The 18563-nt window shown below is 40.4% G+C and overlaps 1 long non-coding RNA gene across 1 annotated transcript in view; it reads right to left on the reverse strand.

The window, feature by feature from the left end:
• The window catches only part of LOC125635618 (uncharacterized), a 70255-nt gene extending 58750 nt beyond the window's left edge, over positions 1–11505 (reverse strand). The window contains exon 1 of the long non-coding RNA XR_007356319.2: positions 11299–11505. This is a non-coding gene — a long non-coding RNA (uncharacterized LOC125635618). The remainder of the gene's footprint in view (positions 1–11298) is intronic.
• Between the last annotated feature and the right edge of the window lie 7058 nt (positions 11506–18563).

Here is an 18563-nt window from a genome sequence, read left to right on the forward strand (position 1 = left end):
TATTGATTTTTTTAATCCATCAGTTATTTAAAAACAAGACAAAAAAATGCACCATTATTTGCTCATCAGTCCTTTTTTTAGCCCCCTTGTTCTTGTATTTTTTTTTTAATTCTCTGATAACTATAAAGAAGTCCTAAAATCCATCAGCCTCAGTCTTAGCCTTTTCTGGTGTTGTTTGTGGGTGGTACAGTAATTTCTTTCTGAACATACATTATAGAGAGCTTTATTTCACTTCCATCTCTAGGCCCCCTCATTTCCATTTCTCATTTTCTTCCAACCTCACTCATGACAAGTGAAGAAAGATAATAAAATATGAAATAAACTCTTTTCCTTTAATGAAGACCTGCTGCCACTTTTTTTGATGCTTTGTTTCTTACATGTGAGTAACAAATGCAGCAGAGTATAGAGATAGCTCAAACAAATGTATTTTTAGTGCAACAGCCTTTTTCTGTGCTTCATACAGCCACAAAGAGAAACAAAATACGTATCAACATCAAAGTCTGAAATGATACAACACTCAAGGCTGGCTCTAGCTTACAGGGGCAAAATATGTTGCCTAGGGGAATCAACGAACATCAGGGTTGCAAGGGACCTCAGGAGGTCATCTAGTCCAAACCCCTGCTCAGAGTAGGGCCAATCCCCAACTAAATCATCCCAGCCAGGACTTTGTCAAGCCTGACCTTAAAAACCTCTAAGGAAGGCGATTCCACCACCTCCCTAGGAAACCCATTCCAGTGCTTCACCACTCTCATAGTGAAAAAGTTTTTCCTAATATCCAACCTAAACCTCCCCCACTATAACTTGAGACCATTACTCCTTATTCTGTCATCTGCTACCTCTGAGAACAGCCTAGATCCATCCTCTTTGGAACCCCCTTTCAGGTAGCTGAAAGAAGCTATCAAATCCCCCCTCATTCTTCTCTTCTGCAGACTAAATAATCCCAGTTCCCTCAGCCTCTCCTCATAAGTCATGTGTTCCAGTCCCCTAATCATTTTTGTTGCCTTCCAATGGACTCTTTCCAATTTTTCCACATCCTTCTTGTAGTGTGGGGACACAGTACTCCAGATGAGGCCTTACCAATGTCAAATAGAGGGGAACGATCACGTCCCTCGATCTGCTGGCAATGCTCCTACTTATACAGCCCAAAATGCAGTTAGCCTTCTTGGCAACAAGGGCACACTGTTGACTCATATCCAGCTTCTCGTCCACTGTAACTCGTAGGTCCTTTTCTGCAGAACTGCTGCATAGTCACTCTATTCCTAGTTCGTAGCAGTGCATGGGATTCTTCCGTCCTAAGTTCAGGACTCTGCACTTGTCCTTGTTGAACCCCATCAGATTTCTTTTGGCCCAGTCCTCTAATTTGTCTAGGTCCCTCTGTATCCTATCCTTACCCTCCAGCATATCTACCACTCCTCCCAGTTTAGTGTCATCTGCAAACTTGTTGACGGTGCAATCCATGCCATCCTGCAGATCATTAATGAAGATATTGAACATAACAAAATGGATATGAGAGGCAGCTAAATGTTTTATGACTGCTATTGGGTGGGTGTCTGCAGGCATGAGAGTGCACAGATGTTCTCCACTCCATCTGTGTGACCAGAGATTTTGCCTCCGTTGCCCAAAATGCCTTACAACACTTTAAATGGGAAATTTTCAGAAAAACCTCGGAAAGTATTTAAATTCAGAAAAATTCTAATTGCTGCTTAATTTGGACATAAAACAAGTGGTAATGGTATCAGGACCCTTTGGAATGCTTAGGATAGTAATTAGTTTTAGGAATAAATCTTTAAATAAAAATTAAGAATAGTTTAAATTAGAAACATCTAGTAATGCTGGCTATAGGGTGATGTAATATAGTGGGCGATCCCATTTCTAATATAGGGGTCCATTACCTATGATGTAATGAGTCCACTTCTTATGATGCAATGGCAAATTCCACTTCCTGTGAGGAATGACTCAGCAAAATCCCATAGAGATACATTGAAGCCCATAGGAATACATGGAACTTTCAAACAGGAAGTAGCTAGGGTTCATCCAAAGGTCACCTGAAAAACTCGATAGGCATACATTGAGAGGAGGATGAAGGAGCTACTAAGACACGTGACTAAGTAGCATATAATTAACATATGATAATCTCTGGAAACCGATTGGCTGAGCTTGAGTGTCACATATTAATACATGTGACAAATTAGCATATGCAAATCCCTGAAAGCTGAATTACAATAAATTATCGCTAATAAGCTGCAAATTGTATAAAAAGGCAACATCCAGCAGAATAAAACTTTGTAGGGGACAGGGACCTGTAGGAGAGCAGAACCCTACAGGACACCTGGAAGAAAGATGACACTCAGAGCTGCAGCAATCACACCACTGGAACCCTGCTGGGTAAGAAAGCTAACTATTGCCTTAGCAGCAGAGTAGCTAGCTACCCATGATCAGAACCATTGACAATGCTCGCTAGCCCCAGACAATGCTCACTAGTGGCCATTGCTCACAAAGCAGCTACTACTTCAGAGGCATCACAAGCCATAGCAACCACTTCTGTAATAGCTAATTATTTTTCCATCCTAGTCATGCCGCCCAGTAGCAGTGCAACCCAGGCTCGCTAGAATCGTTCCCAGGCAGCTCTTGCAGCAGCAGTAACAGCAGTCCACCCAGGGTTCCAAGGTTGCCCCTGGCAATGGCCGTTTCTGCCACCGAGCCAGCAGTGGGCCACCGCAGCAACTACCAACAGGCGTCCGTCTCTGCCACCACAGAGCAGCATTTATCTCAGCAGCAGCTTGTGGTGAACTCACCAGAGAACCTGCGCTACCTAAATTTACCAATGATCCCTAATTTAAACAGAGCAGAAGGACCTTGTAAGACCGTTCAGAGGGATTTTGAAGAAGGCTTCTGTAAGTTCAGTTTTCTTCTACTTTAACATCCTAGAGCATATGGGTTTCGATTTTAAATAAAGCTGAATGTCTGTGGTCTGAGTGAGATCTCCTCCTACCCATTTAGTAACTGCCATGCCAGCGTTTACTAGATGCTTAGTCTTAAGTGTTTAATATTGAATGTTTAATTGATGTATTGTTCAATGTTTAATTATATTGTTATAAGGTATAGAGTATTAAGTGAATTATATTGTTATATGCCATAGAGTTGACATTCTTACTGTAATGTTGCTTTTTTATTTGCCGCGCCACTTTATTCCCTTAACTGTAATCCTATTTTATTTCTCTACTCTTTTACTGTAACCACTCGCTTCTAAATAAATATTTTTGTTTTAGAAGATTTCCTGCTTGCTGATCTATTCTTGATCGGAGGGCTGTGTCCGTGTCCCAGTTTTTGGAAAGAGACTTTGAACTGTTGCATATGTATCCATACTGCAGCGGGTGGTGTACCTGGCTGCAAAGCACTTTTCCCACACAGATGTGCTCATTTTACATTTTCTATAAATACTTCAGTGGTTGGAGATAAGGAGTTGAGCTTTGGTATTGCCATGGTACCTTTGGCCATTTCTGCTGCCCATAATTTGTACTGTGCTTCTGACATTGTGGCACAATTTGATTGTCCATAGCATGCAGCCATGAACGTGGTTGCCAGCATACCATTGCCGCGTGGATGTCACCCAACTGAGAGAGGTGAGTATCTAGCTTGAAGAATCAACACTTTGCCCAGGTCAAAATAGAAAAAACCATTATATCTCAGCCTGAGAGTGCGTGGGCAGCTAACAAGCCCAGTACAATGTTCCACAGTTGCTCTACAATAAAATGGATGTCTATTACTGGGTTCCATAATCACTAAAGACGTTAGGTCACATTCAAAGTATATAGTGCAAGAGTAGGACAAATGTCAGTGCCATCTGGTAATACTGATATTCCCATTGGTTTCTCTTTTGCAATCAACACCACTTGTTGTATAAGGATTTTTTTTGGCTTCCTCGTGTGAGGGCCATATCTTCTTTGTTGAACACCACACCTACATAGTTATTTTAACAGCTGTGTTGTCTCTGCCTGCGACGATTAGTTTGTGCTTCAGTGCATGTTGGTGGTGAAACTTCTTGCCTGGAATGAGTTCTGTACAAATGATGTCAGTCAATTGTTTCTTATTTTCAGTAAACATAAATACAATTTTCTGTGGAGGTGGCGGTGTACCTGTACTCAGCTGATGCACTCTCCTTGCTTCTGTAGCTTTGCTAGATCTTGTGACACTCTATCTTGAAATCTTTGTACCTGTCAAAGATGAGGTATACATCACCTGCTGCTAGTTTATGTTCAATACTACAAAACTGTTCATGACATACATGATGATATCACTTGCTAGCCAGTGTACTACCCAAAGAACTGTGGAACCATCACGGACTCTGCCGGTGACTTCTTGTGAAGTATGTTTAGCTGAGACTTCTGTCTGCAGCTGATTCCTTAGGTTAAACTTAGCCTTTGCAATATTCATGTCACCAGAGTCAGTGAACACTGATGTTGGCACATGAGCCAACTCATGTAACAAAATATTCTTAATGTCAGCCTCTTGTGAACTTGTGCATCACCACCCTTGAATAGATGAGCTTAGCGTTAGATACCTTTGATGGACCAACCAGTACATGCTTTTTTGTCACTGCCAATGTCTCTGTCATAGAACCTTATGGGCCAGCTACATTCAAATTCTTGCATTTTGCAAATTCATATTGGAAGTGCATTGTCTACATTGATTAATGGTGATGTCCTTGTTTATTGGCTGTTGCTTCTGGGTGCTTACTGGTGTCTAAGGGACCAACACACAGTTCTAGCTTCCAACTAATGGTTTCTCTTTGCCTTTCATTCACAGCAATTCATAACTTCATTTCTTCTTTGTGGATCTCTTGTATTTGTGCCTCACGGGTGTAATTTGTGTTTGCAATGTCTTCCACCTATAGGCTGCATATGTGGAGGCTAAGAGCCCAAGTCTTGAGTCTCTCTGATTTCAGGGTTCTTCCAATGATGCAACCATAGCCTTCGCCATACCTCATGATGGTGGTTTCAATATACATGTCACTCCAGAAGCATAAACGAAAACAAAAGGTGAATGAAGAAAACAGCTGACCATGTGTTAAGTTTATAATCTGTGAATGTCTGTAATTGTCCAGTATTTGAAAATTAATTCTCATGAGTGAATGTGAGAATTAGTTGAGTGAATATGCTCAGAGTACAAGAAGAATGTGTCCGGGTTGCGGGGGTAGGAGAAAGAAAGTAGTATACACTAGTATGCCCTAATACAGACATAAAACATATGTACCTCCTTGCTAATTATGTTCCATAATATTAGTGTGAAGTTTTAATTAAAAAAAATAATTAAAATTAAATTAAATAAGTTCACTGTCACCTGGCTTGTGAATCAGGAGTTATAAGTGCACATATTTCAAAATGCTCAATAAATGACAAGCTGTCAGGCAATTTCTTTAAAGGTAGAGTCTTGAATTTCAGAACACACACACCACTGTATGAACACTAGAACAAGGCACTGACAAAAAACTTGCATTTCGGTACCAAACTATTAGGTTTTCAAAGTGCTGTACCAACATTAGCTAATAAGTCCTCACAACAACCCTATGACACAGGGAATCATCTACCCAATTTTCTGATAGCTTCTGTGTTCAATTTCTCTAAGTCAAAAAAATTTCAGTTTAAGTAACAGAGAGATGGCTCCTCTCTCTCACTGTAAGTCATCCTCACAAACGGGCTCTTTTCCTTCCTGATCAGGCCTCCTCTTTTGGTGTAGTAGAAGCTATTATAAACCTATCAGAGATCAAATGAACTCATCTCTTTAAAAATTTAAAAAAACTTTTCAGCTTCCCACCATTTAGTGCCTCACAAAATATCCATTATACTTTCATTATGATGAAAATCACTAATCTTGAGCGAAGAGAGAGAGAGATGACCTGGTCTTGAATACTGCAGGATGTAACTATCTTGTGATATACTTTGGGGCAAAAAAATTTGCAGAAGTACTACAGCATCTTAAATTTTAAATATTCATTCAATAGGCTCAAGAGAGGGAGTTCTGGGATCTACCATCTCTGGTCGCTGTCTGAAGAGAGGACACAATTCTGTGACAGCAGTGATTTAGCCCATGTGACCATCTCTACTATTTTGTCCTTTGGGAGATGGGAGAGCCAGGGCTTCTGTTGGGATTGGGGAAGGACCTGAAGTGGAAGGAGTGAACTGGAAGTAGTGTGGGCCTCCCAAAATGCTTTGATTCAGAAAAGTATCTCGATTCAAGAAAGCATTTAAGCCTGTGCATAAATGTAACCATGTGATTAAGTGCTTTCCTGAATAGGGGCCTGGATACTTATAATGAAGCAAATGTTTGAAGCTCTATCAATATGTTTAATTTATCCTAAACATCACTTCCCTTTCCCGTCTAAGTATGTGAAAATTTGAGACAACATTGCCAGTCAGAACTATCACAGGATAATTGTTAATAATTCATTATAGAAGTTTAGCCACTCTGACAATGAATTTGAGGCCTCTATGTATTTTCCTCACAGTAAAAAACAAACCTACAACGTACATAGCCCTCATGATCTAATGGAACTGTAAAGTTCTAATCCTGCCTCTGCCACTTCCTCACTGTATGGCCTTTGAAAGAGCTACCTCGAAAATATACAACTGTTACATACGAGTATTCTAGCCCTATTGCATTCCTTAACTGGAAGGTTTCCGCTGTATGCATTTTCTTACTGAATATAAAACTGCTTGTTACTTTCATCTCTTTTGATTGTTAATATGATGCTGGTAAACCAGGTACCAGCTCTTGCCAAGTCTGTAGCCATCAGCTGAGCACTGACAAATTCATAGCTGTAAACCAGACCAGCTCACCGATATGTTAGTATTGTTCAAGATAGGTGTTAGACTTGAAATAATGTTTTTTGTGTACAGATTCTATAAAATGCTTGTAAATTGCTGCATGCATTAATCTTACCTGTAATGTCTGTATTCCCTGCTGCAAGATACATTATCTTTGTTTTATAATAGTACAAATGCCTGCTCTGAACCCAGACAGAAAGAGTGCCTCTCCCCTCCCCTTTCCAGGAGGGCTATTAAAATTAATCAGGCCTTTAAGACAAAAGCTTTGTTGATTGCCCCATCCGCACATGCAGAAGTACGTACAGAAGGCCTCATCCCGTTGGTTTGAATGCTGGAAGAGGGAAATAAAGACAGTTGACATGAATACCTCTTTGCTGTTTGGACTCTTACAAGGGCTAGTGCTAAGAATCAAAAAGCAGAGATCCCCAGGGTCAACCTGGCATAGCCCTTAAAAGACATTCAGCACTGATCGGTTACTACATCTGTCACCTTTTGAGACATAGATTTAACTAATTTGTGCATATATGCTGCCTGCTTTAACCTGTAAATAACTCATTTTTTCCTAGTTAATAAATCCTTACTTAGTTTACTATAAGATTGGCTACCAACATTGTCTTTGGTTTGAGATCTAAGGTACAAACTGATCTGGGGTAAGTGACTGGTCTCTTGGGACTGGGAGCAACCTGAATATTTTGTGATTTTTGGTGTAAGTGATCATTTATCACTAAGTCTAGCTGGCCTGGGTGGCAAGATAGACTGGAGAGCCTAAGTGAACCGTCTATGGTGCACGGAAAGACTGTTACAGTAGTCCAGGAGTTCACAGTCGTTACTGGGCTGGGGAAATCTAATTATAGAACATACCACCACCATGCATTTGTCAGTCTGCCCTGAGGTAGGCATGTGCAGTCATGAGCCATTTCAGAGAGTGTAACAGTTATCACTGCCTTTTCACTTTCCTTTCGATTCCTGTGCTTTCAGCTCCCCTTTTCTTTTCCTGATCTCCCATCCTTTGTGCTGCTCTTTCCTTGGTGTCCCTTGCCTTTTTTTCAGCAACAAATTTAGGAATTTAGCAGCTTAACATCCTTCACTGCAGCATGCTAAAATGACATTAAGTGAGAGAATATTGAAAGATCAATGAGCTATAGCAAATGGGATGCACATTTGACAAACTGGTTCAAGAGGTAGTCCAACTCCACTAGCCAAATTCAAGCACAGTCTTTACCAAACCAAATGTGTATCAAGATTGTCAGATGTGTGAAACATCTTCTAGACTATGTATTTTCAAAATTAAATTTCTCAAAGCATTCTGGAGTCCAATAATAACTGTTCTATACTCTCAAAACAAAATGAGGTGGGAAAGGCTTTCTTTAAAGGAAGAAAATGATCAGAAGTGGTGTCTTATTTTTACTTATGCCTGGCTTTTAAGATACCCATAATTGATGTCCAAGTTCCCATTTGTAGCTGATCATTATCATTATCACATTCTCAAGCATTTGTGACAGCACTAATCTCCCTGGTAGGACTGGATATCCCATAGCAATTACACTGAATAAAATCCAATTGCAAGAGAAGAAAAATGGTTCAGATGTTGGTGAGTATGTTGTAAAGTTACAGCAAATTGAAATGCCATTTAGAATTTTTTCAGGATTTCTCCTACTTAGGCCAGCACAGTCATTCAGCTTGTTCTCATTACCTCCTTTGATGCTCAAATTTGATAGTTTACCGCTGTGCATATCACCACACTGCATTGGCAATACTTTGCAGTTGTTTTTATTGAGGAATCATTTACAAATATTTTACAACATTTCATAAGAAAATAAAATAATTTGTGAAAGCTAAAAGGGACACAGCAGGAGCTCTCTCTCCAATCTCACTTTTGCAATTCAATCTCCGAGCACGGAAAAGCAAAACTGTCAAAATTATAAAACTATTAGGTTTCTCTGTCACTGAGTTCAGTTATTACTGTTACTGCAAATGTACTATGCTCCAGTGGCAATTCATTGGTAGCAAACAATGAGACAAGAGCTCAACTTTGATTAATATTCATGACCAGCCCACATTTCATATGTTGATTAAGCACACTGCTAAGTCTTAGAAGAGGATATTAAACCAGGAGATATTGGAACTGTCATATAATATATGGGATGGAGCAAGCAAAGTAAATAAAACTGGAGCTACCTTGAACTACAGCGAAGCTCAGCCGCATCACCTACATGTAATGCAGAATTCCTTGGCACAACGAACGTACATCAACCTGTCTGCTCCTACATACTGTGAAACAGATAGATTCTCTAGTGGCACTGAGCATGGTTCAGCCATAAGCACATTGGTACCCCAGGCCAAGATGGGATTCAATGCCCCTTTCTGCCCGATTACTTTACCCACTGTTGTGAGGGGATGCTATAGTTGCACTACAATTACAAATTTTCTACACATATACATGCATACGTTCATAACCATAATCTATATCCATATCTCCTACTGATCATTAAGTTTATAACATTACAAGCTTTCGTAAGAGACCTTACTTGACATAGTTATACTATTACTACTACGACAACAAAAACATTGTATACAACTAGTTGATTCAATTGCTTATTCTCTAGGGTTCAGACCCTGTTCTCCCCTGGGGGTGTCTGGACGATGACTATCACACCCAGTATCAGTACTGGTGGAGGAGGTGGACAGGTCCTGTGAAGGAAAGGGTTTTCCATGTAACATTTCAAAGAGATACATGAAACATCAGATGAATCTTCAGAGAGAGAGAGCGAGCGGTGTTGCTGAAATTCAGAAATGACTGGATTGACCTTAAGCGGCCCAAGGAACCGAAAGTCCAACTGGTAAGCCAGTCTGTCTGTGCAGAGATGCTCCCTGGAAAACCTCACCTTTTGCCCCACTGAATAGGTGTGGCCTTGCTGTTGAGGCTGGTCCATATGCTCTTGTTTTTTCCATGTGATGCTTAACTTCCTTCTGTGACCGATGAATCGTCTCCACTAGGTCTGAGGTGGCTAGTTTGGGAGACGATGCCGGTAATTGCAGGTGGACTCAGAAGTGGTACTCAGTTGGTAAAAAAGGTGCTTTGACCCATACACACACATGCACTGACACCAACTTTGTTCTTTCCCCAAGGGGGGCTCGGCCCCTTTTTCCTCTCTTCATTCTTATAATGGATTGTCTACACAGTTGGTGAGACACATGAGGGCATCCAGACTCACAGGCACCTATAAATTTCTTCTCACGGGCCCCATCGGAACCGGTACAGCTGTGCTGCCTCATTCCCATTTGAATCAGCCACAAGGTGGCAGAACTGTGCTGCACAGGAGGCTAGGAGTGCTCTGCCCCTGTCGGAACTTTGTTTAGGCAGCCTCTGTAGGACTGAGACTGCATCATGAACAGGAGGCAGCATTGGTTTATAAAACCCTAGAATCACCTGCAATCATCATCAAACCGTTCCAGCAGATGTATTGGAGAACAGAGGTGTGTCTCGACTGCAGCATTTTTGGCAAGCAATTGTCTGATTTGCTCGTGCAACAACTGGCTCCCCAAGGTTAGCTGGATGACCTGGGCCTGCAGGGCTTGGTTGTACTCCTAAAAGTGGGCAGCCCACTCAAGTGTGTCCAATGCTCCCAAAAGGCTAGACAGCTCCATTCTGCCAGCATCGGGCTCACTCCTGTGGCCTAAGTGGTCCATGCAAGCTGCAATGACTGGGATGTGAGCGATATATCCTAGTGGTTGGAGTGGGAGTTGGGAGCAGGGCCAGATCAGATACCAGGTCAGAGTAGGAGACAGACCAGAAGGCAAAGCAAGAGAGTCAGGAAGCAGGCAGGGTCAGGTTACCAGGTGGTCAGAGTCAGGCAGTAGGAGCAAGGAACTGCAAGGGAATCTGTCCTAAGCAGGGGAAACCCAGTTGCAAGACAACTTCCTGTTCCTGTGCTCAGTTGTAATACAAGCAGGGAACCAATCAAGACCCGCAGCATTCTGCCAGTCAGATCCCAGGATGAGTCTTCTGTCAGAGTTCAGCTTCTAGCTCTAGCAACTGTTGGCAACTCAGAATTTAATGGCTCCAGAAAGTGCTCTGGACCAGGGTTTGAGATCCATAGTCCCTGAAACCACCTTAGTGTCCAGTTTACATATGAAAAGTTAAGATTTTTACAAAGCAATTAAATAGGGGGGAAAAAAACCCCTCTGCCCTGCCTTAACCTCTGTTCTTATTTCCTACCATCTTCACAAATGAACAGGTCTCACTTGTCCCTTCTTTATCTTTTTCTCTTGAGCCTCTTTTGACATTATGCCTTTTTCTATACTACTCCAAGCCCTGGGACTCTCCCTCCCTCCCTCCCTCCCTCCCAGTGTGACGTGAACCTACCCTCTTCCCCCACCCCCACCCCGTCAAAGTAATGCTACAAAATCCACTTCATACTAGACAACATTTCACCGCCCTGCTAATCCCCATCACTAAAATGCTGTCACTTACCAATTATGTTGGTTTCATTTCTCCTTATCGCCTTGGAAACAGAGCTTTGCCTCCACAATACCTTTATCTAACAAGAGGCTGAAGGTTCCAAAGATCTGATGTCACTTCTGTACCTAGGTCAACGTATCTCACTTTTTACTATTCATTAGGCTATTGAATCAGTCTGGATATATTAGCATGAAATATTACTTGATTTTTAGTAGGAAAGCAATGTCTTTATCAAAATGAAAGGTTTTTTTCCCCAGACATGCGTGAGCTGAAATGACAGTAGAACACATTGTTGTGGGATGTTCTTAAATCGTAGCAGAGAACAGTAACAGCCTCATACAATAATAAAAAGTCAACATATCTAGGATTAAAAACCACTTAATAATAATTCCATTTATTCACTCTGTACTCCCTGTTCATCAAGTGGTACAAGATTACAACTCTTACAGTCTGAGTCCACAGACAGGACACTAATATTGGAACAGGGAAAAAGCCCCTCCCTTGAAAAGGGCATCAATTCCCAACAATTTTGCTGGCACATGGTCCAAATGCTACCACCAATGCTGAGTAGTGATGAGCCCCACTGGAGTCTAGAGAATATCTTTTAAACATATATTTTAGTTTCCTTTTAATGGTCACCAGAGTAACCACAATACAGGAAGCATATTGCATTCTTCAAAAGAAATCCAGAAGGAAACTAGAAATTAACACACAAGCAGTGATTCAAAGAGGTTGCATCTCTTATCTTTTGCCCACAGTTACTATTTCACTTTTAAAGGAACATTTTAAGTTCATTTCTGTAAAACTAGCAACTTTGGGGGTGTGTGGGTGATGATCATAACCCCCATAACACTCCTTTCAAGATCCATGGATCCTATACATGCCTATTACACCATCCAGTGCACTAAATGCACCAATAGCAACTATGTGGGTGAAACCAGACAATCTCTATGCTCTGGAATGAACTCACACAAGAAAATGATAAGACAAAAAACACCACATCATCTGTGGGTGAACACTTTTCACAAAGCAATCACTCTGCATTTGACCTATCAGTCCTCATCCTCAAAGAAAATCTGTACACATCTTCAAAAGACAAACCTGGGAGCTTAAATTCATAACTATGCTAGACACTAAAAGCCATGGACTGACCAGAGATGCCAGATTTATGGCTTATTACAACAATCTATAATCCACTAAACCCCCCCATCCCAATCCCACCCCCAGATTTTTCTCATCTTCCCCTCATATGATTGGAGATATGGGCCATTTCACCTTGAATGGTCTCTTGAAATGTGTTAACCACTTACGCTAAACAATCTGTTGCACCTTATATTTAGCTGTGACATGAAGTACATTTCCCAGACCTGAAGAAGAGTTCTGTGTAGCTCGAAAGCTTGTCTCTCTCACTGACAGAAGTTGGTCCAATAAAAGATATTAGCTCACCCACCTTGTCTCTCTAATATCCTGGGACCATCATGGCTATGACACTGCATACAATCTGAGAAATTTCAGTTCTACAGTAGGTTTAGATTTAAAGCAAATCTAAGTAGAAATTCTGATTATTTTTACAGTTTATTAGAAATACCTGTTTTAATAAGACAATATCCAGAACATGGACACACTGTCGCCTGTTGTAAAGGTTATGCAAGAGCAGAAAAAACAAGAGAGTTTTCAGACACTGCAGTGTCCTGCTCAGCAGAGACGACTCAAGATTTGATAGTAATGAATATACAGTAAAGGATCTTTACTCAGTCTGCTGGTTTCAGACAGACTGTAGTTCTTCATGTTTCAGAGTAGCAGCCGTGTTAGTCTGTATCCGCAAAAAGAACAGGAGTACTTGTGGCACATTAGAGACTAACCAATTTATTAGAGCATAAGCTTTCGTGAGCTACAGCTCACTTCATTGGATGCATAGAATGGAACATATAGTAAGATATATATACATATAGATAAGTTGGAAAAAGAAAAGGAGTACTTGTGGCACCTTAGAGACTAACCTTAGTACGCCTTTTCTTTTTGCGAATACAGACTAACACGGCTGTTACTCTGAAATAAGTTGGAAAGTTACAATACAAACTGTGAGAAGCTAATTAGTTAAGATGAGCAATTATCAGCAGGAGAAAAAAAAACATTTTTGTAGTGATAATCAAGATGGCCCATTTAGACAGTTGACAAGAAGGTGTAAGGATACTTAACATGGGGAAATAGATTCAATATGTGTAATGACCCCGCCACTCCCAGTCTCTATTCAAACCCAAGTTAATGGTATCAAGCTCAGCAGTTCTTGTTGGAGTCTGTTTTTGAAGCTTTTCTGTTGCAAAATTGCCACCACAGCCTATTCTGCCAACTATCACCATATGGGATCTTTCTAACTTCACCCCCACTCTGCCTTCTCCCCTGCAAACTTCAAAGAAGAAGCAGCAGCAGCAGCCTGTATCTTCTGATCTAAAAAGTAAAGAAAAAAGACAGAAGGAGGTTTTGTGTTTCAATAGAATTTACTGCCTTGGGGCAGGGAGGACAAAAGTGGCTTTAAGCTACTCTTACACCTTTCCAGCTCCAGCACAACAAGTTCAGAAGGCTATTATAGTTACTGCTTCCACCTTGAATTTCCTAGGAGGTGGCAGTGCTAGAATGCCTGTAGCTCTCTGGGCCCACCTCTGACATGCCCCCTTCCACCCACCCCTGCGGGAACCAGGACTTGAAAGGAGGGAGATCCATGTTGGGCTACTTAAGTGGCCTTACACAATGCCTGTGTCAGGGAAAACCCCCACTGAGTGTTTTTACAGCTCCTATATGTGGGCTGTAGCAAGGTGACAATCTCACCCACAGTGTGCAGTTTACCCTACTGTAATTAGATTGGAAATCTCTGAAGTGTAAGTAGATGGCTTGATTCTGAAAAGAACTGGCGAGATCAGAATCAGGTACAGAGTTTGTTACTGTAGATATAACTGTTTCTATATGTACTCCCTGTCTGTCAGGGGGACTCTGTTTTTACACTGTGGATAACCAAAAATGGAACAATAAAATCAACCAAAACCTGAAGATGAGATTTGGCCTAACCTAATCATTAGCTATGGCTAATGAACTAGTCTGGCTTGGAACAATGATTGTAGAGCATTAGTAGCGTGAATGAACAAAGTGTGTGTAGGAGTAGGAAAAAAACAGCATTATTTAAGCCAGCCCACCAATTGAAATACTGTTACTATTAAAAGCAGATTAATTATTCCTATTCTTTAATATATTATTTATATGCCAAATGTTCTAGGAAAGCCCAATTACTTGGCAGGGTGAGGCGTTTTACCCCTTTTTGAAAGCACTGCCAGTCTCAAGAAAATGAAGTGAAATCAGATTCTGTATTCTCAAGATAAAACAGATCTGTCCAGCATGTGCAGCATACAGACAACAGATCAATATGCTTTCAGATTCAGAGCTGGCAACACTTAATGGCTGGTAGAAGATAATATCAATGCTTTGAAGCAATTCTATGGGAGTGAGAAGGAGTCCCTGTCAAGTCTCTATTTTAGAATAAAATTCCCTACCTTTTGAGAAATACCAGCAATCAGATAAGTCCTCAGATATAATCTTTTATTAGCCCCAGAATCCAAATACCTTAAATACATTTGTCAGGCTATTCTTTCAGAAATAACCAGAGAGAATGAAATGGATTGCTAATGAGCTATAGACCTACATTTTTTTTAAATGATCTTAATAAGCCAAGTATTTTAAAAGCACAAATTATAAAATTCTGTAGATAACAAGAAGAGATAGTGGGTAACATTTTCTAAAGGAGCGTAAGTCACTTGGTTGCTAAATCTTAAGGGCACAATTTTAAAGTTATTTAGGACCGAAAGATGCAGTGAGGCAACTGGTGGAATTTTCAAAAGGCCCTGAAGTTGATGGGAGGAAGGGACCTATGTACTTTTGAAAAGCCAACCTGGTACCGATCTATAACTTTTAAAATCTAGCACTACTCACACTGAAAGTCATGTCGATGGTTTTTGGGACATGTCTACACAACAAACGGCACAGCTACAGCACTAAAGCTGTAGCACCATAGTGTAGACATGTCCTGCATAGGACATTTGCGTAGCCTGTTGTAAAATTAGCCAAATATTTAGAGGAGTTGGTGTACCCCTAGGGGTATGTGTACCCCTAGTTGAGAACCACTTTAGCGCACTGGCTCGAGTAGAGCTAGAATGAGTCTGTATACACTCCCACCTGCATTTTACTCATTATATTAGACACAACTTTCGGACTTATGCTATTGGAGTGCAAAGCAGCCCTTCTTTTCCTTTCACTATAGTGAGGAACTATACTGTGGCCCTCTACCCTCTGGCTTAGGAAGAATAAATGGGACTCTCTTTAAAGCCTCTTACTGCTGTTTGTTAGACATAGATGTTTTTCCTCAAGCAATACAAGGAATACCCTACCTTCCTGGAGGAAAGGGTCTAGGCCTCAAATATTTCCATGCAAAGCACTTCCACTAGGTCTCCATAAATAATGCTCTATACATGAAGTGCAAATACTTAAACACCTCCAACATGACCAGATCATTAATGATGTTTGTCGTTATTGGTCTTTCATTTATATTTTGATGTTTTTCCTGTCTTGCAGATTTAAAGCTGGTCGTTTTATTAGCTTTTTTTGACATTCAGCCTGGCATTACTAAAAAGTCTCAAGTGCCTTTTGCCATTGATTTCTTTTGAAATATATCTAAAATGATTTACAACAGTGTTACTCAAAGTGTACGACTGATCTCCCTGGGACGGCTCCAGCTTGCAGGAAAACCATAAAAGCCCAATCCTGCTTCCATCAAAATCAATAGGAATTTTGCTGTTGGTTTTAATAGGAGGAGGAACAGGCCCTAGGCAAGACAAGCTCCACACACACACACACACACACTAACTTATAAGGAATATAAGCAGCATGTATGTCCAGGGTTTTGATGTAAAAAATTCAAATGCATTCTTCATATGGACCGTCTGATATCTAAGAAATGAAATAAACATTGCTGCATTTATTTCCATATTTACCATTCCAAATACATGCACATCTATCCAGAGCCCTGCAGTTAAGAATGTAGTGGAGTCACAGACACTACATGTCCATGCACTAACCTGCTTTACAGAAGTTTTAAACGTTGGTTTACAAAGAATACATCTTTCAGCTGCTCCTGCTGCATTGTATTATTTGAAGCACCCAATGTGAAAAACTTCATAACTTAAACATAATTTTACCAAGACATTTACCTTAAACTTAACAAGCAGAAAACATTTCAATCCAAAGTGTAATATGTTTAAGTGCCTGAAGTCAGGGCATGAAAGAAACTGCTAGTTCAACTGTAACTATTACACTGATGTAATTAGAATATCTTATAGTACATGCAAGGTGTTTTGAAAGGCACTTTGATTCCATATAAAATGAAAGTGATTCTTGTGTCTTGTTTCCCTCAGTTTTGAACAGTTTGCCAGCTGTTTAATTCTAACATTCTGTATTGCATTTAAAATGGATCCAATTAGGGTAGATTATTAAAATTTTTATATACACAAAACAAAGCAACTTGTTATAGAAAAGGACGTTATTAAATATGTAGCAGTTTCTTCATTGTTTAAAATCAACTTGTTTCTATAAGAAACAGGAAAGATATGCAAAAAGAAAAGGAGTACTTGTGGCACCTTAGAGACTAACCAATTTATTTGAGCATAAGCTTTCGTGAGCTACAGCTCACTTCATCGGATGCATACCGTGGAAAGTGTAGAAGATCTTATTATATACACACAAAGCATGAAAAAATACCTCCTCCCACCCCACTCTCGATATGGATACAGACAGCAAGATTCTTTCTACAAGAGACAAAATACTATTGCTAATGCAAAATCATATGAAAAAAGTGGGTGTATATAATAAATATATAGATATAGTAACCATAAAAGAAGAAAGTGAAAATGCTTAAATGGAAGCATTGAGAGTGAAGGATTCTTATAAATCTATAATATAATAAGGTTATTTTGTGATCTCCTTTTGGAATTTGTATGACAGACTGACAATTTCCTGAACAAACCTTAAGGAATGAAGATAAAGGTTATTGAATTAAGTTAAACCTTACTGAATTAGCGTTGATACCTTTGGTGTCCATTGTATTAAATGTGCAATTGTGTATGTGTTATTATATGTATTTTCATGGGACGACTAAATCAGAGAGCAGCAGGGCGTGATTAGGTGATTGTGGCATCTCCAGAGAAGCCAGCCCCCTGGAAAGGTATGCATATACTGGTTCCAGTGGGATTCTCGAAGGATCACTGACAAAAAACAAACAAGCAAGCAAACAAACAAAAAAAGAGTTTTGGCATAAATAGCTTTGTTTTAAATTGGCTCAAGGCCTTATCCTGAACTAGCAAATGGACAGGAGCCTTGGGCCATGGAGGGTCCCAATCCTTAGAGAAAGGTTGGAAGGACTGGGCCTTCTGAGGTCTCATAAGACTGCATGCTTGTTCAGAGCTGAACCTGTGATGAGTTTGTAGCCATAAGGACTTCCCCTTGGGTGGGGCATTGAAGAACCGCTCCTGCCAGAATCCATGTTAGGGTTGGGATGGTATCTAGTAAATTGTCTAGGTTCTTTTAATGTTTTTAATGTTTTTAATGTTTTTAATGTTCTTTTAATGTTTTTAATGTTTCTCTGTAATGCTTTTTTACTTTAAGAATAAAGCAGGCTTGCATAGGAAGTGCTGTTTGGTACTGTATAACTAGCAATTACACCCGTTCACCAGCTCTGAAGAGAAAGTAAGCAGGTGGCCTTGGGCAGCCTGTCTGTGCTGGGAATTAAACTGAAGACAGGAAACGGTACAGCCTGGAAAATCAGAAGGGAGAGAAATGCAAGTATCCACCCAGAAAGGCAATGGCTGGGCAACTGGAAGCCTGACAGTGGGTATTCTTGGTGGATACTAAAGGGAAACACAGGTGCAGTTGCCCTGAACTGGGACAAACAGAACAAATGAAATCCTGTGGTTTTAGAATTCTGACGTGTCTGCTACAGTTGGCATTGGCAGGATGCTGAGCAGACCAGCCATTTGCCCTTTACTGGACTCTAAGCTTCCTTCAGAACAAAAAATGAATAATCAAGAAGCTGCTGCTCCAGCTACCAGGATAACATGCCACCTTAATCAAATCTTGTTTCAAGGGCTCAATCTTGCAAACACTTATGCCCATGAGTAACTTTACTCAAATAAGTAGTCTCATATGCATCTTTGCATGATTGAGCCCTTGGTCTTTGCAAA

This window comes from Caretta caretta, chromosome 4 (genome assembly GCF_965140235.1).
Source record: "Caretta caretta isolate rCarCar2 chromosome 4, rCarCar1.hap1, whole genome shotgun sequence".
In the NCBI taxonomy this organism is placed as follows: domain Eukaryota; kingdom Metazoa; phylum Chordata; order Testudines; family Cheloniidae; genus Caretta; species Caretta caretta.